Here is a 6,435-nt window from a genome sequence, read left to right on the forward strand (position 1 = left end):
GTCTAGAGTCTAAAAAAAGAAAAGTTCAAAAGCAAGAAACAGCAAGTCAGACGGATGAGCATGAATAGGGCAGATAGTCATTAAGCTTTTGTTAACAGCAAAGCATTGAACTAAGTCATGGAGTCCTTGATCCTTGATGTACACACCAGTTAGCAAATGAGCATTTTGGTTTAGATCATGCCACCACAGTGTTAATGTGAACATCACTCTATGTGGTTCAGTAAGCTAAAAACAACCCCTTTACTTTGGTCTTGTATGTCTGATAAGTTCTTTGAATTAGTTTCCATAAAATGATTTTGATAAAAGCATGTGAGTCAAGGTTTCAATTTACCCCCAATAAACTTTTAGGGTTTTCCACTTTCTTTTTCTAGAAATATGTCATGTATCTTTGTGTGCTGGATGGGTGGTACAAGACTAATGACTCACTGCTGAAATGCATACAGGATCTATAGTTATCCTTTTCTATGAATGGATTCTCCAAGAACAGTGTGCAGAATGAACATTGTTTTTCACAACATGGAGTGACAAGTGTAAGCCTGCTAGAAATGTTAACTATTTTCAAATAACAAGGACCAACTGAGTAATGACTGATTAAATAGTTTTCATTTCACTCCAAATGGTCCTGAAATAAAACCCAGTGGCAGCAGCAGAAGAATTCAATGGCAACTTTTAAAAGATAGATTCTCTTAGCTCAGCCATGATTTTGAAAGCCTTCAAACACTTAGTTTTATAATGAGCAAAATTATGGATCCAAGAAACTTTTTTCCTAACCAAATCAATAATTATTTCAAAAAGTCAACACCAGTGACTTATGGATGTGACTGATGCAATTCAAGACAGCAGCCTGAAAAACCACACAAAGTCTTTCGACTATCCAACTGCATGTAAATCGTTTTCACTAGGCAATGTAGTCTTATTGATAGCTCATTCTTGAAAATTGTGCTCTGCCATCTTTTCTGATTTGACAGTGCACCAGGGAAAACTTTTACTGCTTCCTGGAAAATGCTATCCACACATAAATAACTCTTTAAAATCAATCATTGAGAATGTATACCTCAGAGACTTAACTGCACACTAATGTGCTCTAGTTGAAAAGTTATAAAACACAAAGTTAATGCATTCTCAAAATATGAACATGAGCTCCTGAAGATTAGATTATGTTGTATTCTGGAAAAAGAAGTACCTGTGAGGAGTATGTGCATCTTTAAAATTAAAACAGGTATCAGTACATTTTCATAAATTTTAAGTCATAGATCAAATAGAATAATAATTAGAATGAATACTAGTAAGGGTAGTTGTTGTGAAATATTGTTTTAACTGTGTAAATTTGTGGTACACAGTTTTAAAGCTGCTTTTGTTAATGATGCAAAGGTGTGTTACATTTGTTTGATTAAATAAAATTAACCTGGGGTCAGGAGCCTGAGTAAGCAACTCGCTGACAGGAAGTGGTAGGGAGGAGCTAACTGTAGTGAGGACTTAACTGTATCCAAAGTAGAAGAATCCCTTCTTTCAACCAATAAATGCCTTACTAACTGGGATGTTGTGGCCATTTGTGAAACTCTCATTTCTGGGATCTTTTCTGCCACAAAAGAACACTGCCACCTTCTTCTTCCTCATTCCTTTCTTCTTTTACTCCTCCTTATTCATCTCCTCCTTCTTTCATAGCCCTTGTCATTTTTTTCTTTATCTCTACTTGTACAGCTGTAAGAAAACCCCATTGTAAAATCTCCCTCTCCTTGTACATATAGCCCAATCTCTTTGAGGTCAAAAGATGAGAATATGAAGCAAAAGATAGATAGTTATAGTCCAACTATTACATAGGTGGTTCTCATTAAACAAAACATATCTCACAACAAAACCACAAATTCTGAGTATAAAAAATGGGGCTGGAGATGAGAAAGAAGTTGCAAATGCTATCAAATATAAGAAAAGGTAGGAGGAAGGAAAAATTCTCACCCCTAACAAAGAAGATGATTGCAATTAGTACCTGGTAGAAAAGTTAAAATCAGTTTTCTCCAGTGAGTGACACTGGTTATATCAACCACACTCTAATACAGTCCCTCTGCACAAGAATAGCTTGACAACACAAAAGGATCTCCATGTGTCTTGTATGATTATGATGTTCTTATTGTTTATTTTGTTATTCTGTGTCCTGAAGTTGGGTTGGTAGGGAGATGGGGAAAATCTGGAAGATATTGGCAAAGAGAAAATATGATGAAAATACTTTGCTTGAAAAGAATGTTTCTTCTAAATGACATAAGGCAAACACTGTGACAATTAAGGTAGAGATACTCTACAGCCTATATCTCTTTAAATGAATATTAGTGGTTAGGACAGAAATACAAGACCTTCTGTGGTTACTAGAGTTTCTGGGAGGGAACAGCTTCCTGGATTTTACAGTGGTAGATGTATTATCAAGAGGCAATATTTGACTGCCTTGTCTTCATTTCTTTATTTTAATGTGCTTTTGTTGTGGTCTCTTCACATTCCTAATGAATTCTTTCCTTGGATCACTTTCTGGTATACTTCTAAAAGAATTCAGTCTGACAGGGACATTTTACTGAATGGTACTTAGCTTAGAAAAGCCACTTTATTAATCTCCTTTGTGTGGGTACATCATGTGTCTGAGACTGGGTGATTTATAGTAAGGAACATTTTATTGGTCCTTGAATCCCAGAAACTGAGAATTCCAAGACCAAGGAATGAACATATGGCCATAATTTTTTTAATGAATCAATCTATAGCAGGACAAATATAGATAAAGAGAGAAGAAATAAAGCCTTACTGTTTGGTTTTTTTGTTTATTTTTATTTTTATTTGGTTTTTCGAGACAGGGTGTCTCTGTATTGTTTTGGATGCTGCCTTGGAACTCGCTCTGTAGACCAGGCTAGCCTTGAACTCACAGAGATTTGCCTGTGTCTGCTTCCCAAGTGCTGGGATTAAAGGTGTGTGCCAACATCGCCCAGTCAAGTCTTACTATTTTTATAATGACTATTCATGTGTTCATGAGAAAGTAGCTATTGTAAATTAGCACCTCCACTGAGGCACCACATTTTAAGTGTTGAGTTAAGGGTTATGTTTTCAACATGATGGTTTTTAGGACACATTCAAATAATAAATTTAATAAATAGTACATGAATATAATTTAGAAATTGGATTTTCTTTAATGGTGACATGTATTAGGAAATTTATCTTGATATTGGTTGTTATTGTAGTAATCGTATTTTTCTTAAGGAAATATTTCTTTAGTACATGTGTGTATGTTTATTTGAATAAGAGTGACATGTCATGATATTTGTAATTGAGTGTCCAGTGCTTCCAATATAATTAAAATATACACTCTAGTGAATCGTGTATAAATGAAGATACAATACAATTGCTAAAATATTAATTTAATATATCAATAAATTTATAACAAAACTTGCAGTAAAAATATAAAGATACTGGTAACAATTCTATGCAAATGTAATTGGATTGACCGTAAAAAAAAACAGCTGTTAGCATTGTACTCTATATAGAGTTTGGGAAGAACATTAATCCACCAGACCAATATAGTGAGCTCAATATCAATATAGATTACAATCTCTTGCAAAACCAATTCTGTAAAATACCAATTAAACACTTAATTAATGAGACTCATGGAACTTTCAATGACAGAAAAGTACAGAATATCAGTGTAACAAAATCAGTGTTTGTGGGTGTCTTTAACTGTAAGTAAAGAGATTCACTTTCAGTGAACACTAGAATTTCTAATGAGGGGTGTATAGCAGTCAACTTGCTAGACATTGTGTGTGTGTATCTGTGTATGTGTGTGTGGAGGGTGTGGATGTATGGGTGTGTGCTTGTGCATAATTACATAAGACAGTGAAAAAGATGATGACTTATTTTTAACCAAATTCTAAAGTAATGACCCAACTGGGATTAACAGACATCTATAGAACATTTCATCCACATAAAAAATAATATACCTTCTTCTCACCACCACATGGAACCTTCTCAAAAATTGACCACATACTTGGCAACATATCAAACCTCAGCAGCTACAAAAAAATTGGAATAACTCCATGCATCTTATCAGATCACCATGCTTTAAAATTAGATTTCAACAACAACACAAATTGCAGAAAACCTACAAACTCATGGAAATTGAATAATGCTCAACTGCACCATCCCTGGGTCAAAGAGGAAATAAAAAAAGAAATTAAAGACTTCCTCGAATTCAATGAGAATGAAGACACAACATACACAAACCTATGGGACACTTTGAAAGCAGTGCTATGGGGGAAGTTCATAGCACTAAATGCTCACATGAAGAAACAGGAGAACAGTTATACCAGAGAATTAACATCACAGCTGAAAGCTCTAGAACACAAAGAAGCAAACTCCCCCAGGGGGAGTAGACGCCAGGAAATAATCAAATTGAGGGCTGAAATCAATAAAGTAGAAACCACGAAAACAATACAAAGAATCAATGCAACGAAGAGTTGGTTCTTTGAGAAAATCAACAAGATAGACAAACCTTTGTCCAAACTTACCAAACAGCAGAGAGTGAACACGCAAATTAACAAAATCAGAAATGAAAAGGGGGACATAACAACAGACTCTGAGGAAATCCAGAGAATCATTAGGTCATACTTTGAAAACCTGTACTCCACAAAAATCGAAAATGTAAAGAAAATGGATGACTTCCTGGATAGCTATCACTTGCCAAAACTAAATCAAGAACAGATAAGCAATTTAAATAGACCTATAACCCCTATGGAAATAGAAGCAGTCATCAAAAGTCTCCCAACCAAAAAAAGTCCAGGTCCAGATGGCCTCAGTGCAGAATTCTACCAGAAATTCAAAGAACAGCTTATACCAATTCTTCTCAAAGTGTTCCACACAATAGAAGCAGAAGGGTCTTTGCCAAACTCTTTCTATGAGGCTTCAATAACCTTGATCCCCAAGCCACACAAAGATACAACTAAGAAAGAGAACTTCAGACCAATATCCCTCATGAACATTGATGCAAAAATACTCAATCAAATACTGGGAAATCGGATCCAAGAACTCATCAAAGCAATCATTCACCACAATCAAGTAGGTTTCATCCCAGGGATGCAGGGATGGTTCAACATATGAAAATCCATCAACATAATCCACCATATAAACAAGCTGAAAAACAAAAATCACATGATCATCTCACTAGATGCTGAAAAAGCCTTTGACAAAATCCAAAACCCCTTCATGATAAAGGTCTTGGAGAGATCTGGGATAACAGGGACACACTCAAACATAATAAAAGCTATATACAGTAAACCAACAGCCAACATCAAACTAAATGGACAGAAACTCAACGCAATTCCTCTAATATCAGGAACAAAACAAGGCTGTCCACTCTCTCCATACCTTTTCAACATGGTACTTGAAGTTCTAGCTATTGCCATACGACAACAAAGGGGGATCAAGGGGATACAAATTGGCAAGGAAGAGGTCAAACTTTCACTATTTGCAGACGATATGATAGTTTACATCAATGACCCAAAGAACTCTACCAGGGAACTCTTACAGCTGATTAACACCTTCAGCAAAGTGGCAGGCTACAAGATCAACTCAAGAAAATCAGTAGCCCTACTATATACAGATGATAAAAGGGCTGAAAAAGAAATCAGAGAAACATCACCCTTTACAATTGCCACAAACAACATAAAATACCTTGGTGTTGGGGAAGTCTTATGCCAATAAAGCACTGTCTGGCCAATAGGGAATCTAGATAGGAGGGACTAGGAGTCCAGGAGGATTCTGGGAAGGAGAAACACAAGAGAGTTCGAGATGTAACGCCATGGGGTAGGAGCCCGGAACTATTCTCCGGTAAGAGACATACATAGATTAACAATTATGGGGTAATTACTTAAAGCAGAGCTAGCCAGTAAGAGACAAGCAAGGCCAACAGCTTCATAATTAATACAGCGTCTTGTGTGTTATTTGGGGACTACAATGCGGCAGAGCCCAGGCTACTGGCGGGGATAAACCAAAGCGGCTAGCAAAGAAAAAGCTCCCCTTTACAGAATGGTTGTCAGGAGTGGGATTGAATTTCCACTCAAAACAACAAAAGCTTTAAAGGAATTTTAGAAACAGAAGAACGGAGAGAAGCACAGATTTTTGGTAGCAGCATTTTTCTCAGGTGTGCTCTGTTTTGCTAGCACAAGCCCAGATTCACGCTGCTCGCTTACTGGAGCCTTCCTGACTCGCCATAAAAAGAAAAAAAGAAAAAGGAAAAAAAAAACCCAACAAGGTTCTTTTAAGAGACTCTGCTAACGATTGATAGGTGTGTACGTACAGCTGGAAGTGGCAGCTTTTGCTGGAGGTCAGCATGGACTGAGGTGGTAAGCTGCAATCACGCTTTCGCCCGCCATCTTGATGGAAAAACTGGCAGTTTAAAACAGCCGCGGA

This window comes from Mesocricetus auratus, unplaced genomic scaffold (genome assembly GCF_017639785.1).
Source record: "Mesocricetus auratus isolate SY011 unplaced genomic scaffold, BCM_Maur_2.0 Super-Scaffold_100010, whole genome shotgun sequence".
NCBI lineage: Eukaryota > Metazoa > Chordata > Mammalia > Rodentia > Cricetidae > Mesocricetus > Mesocricetus auratus.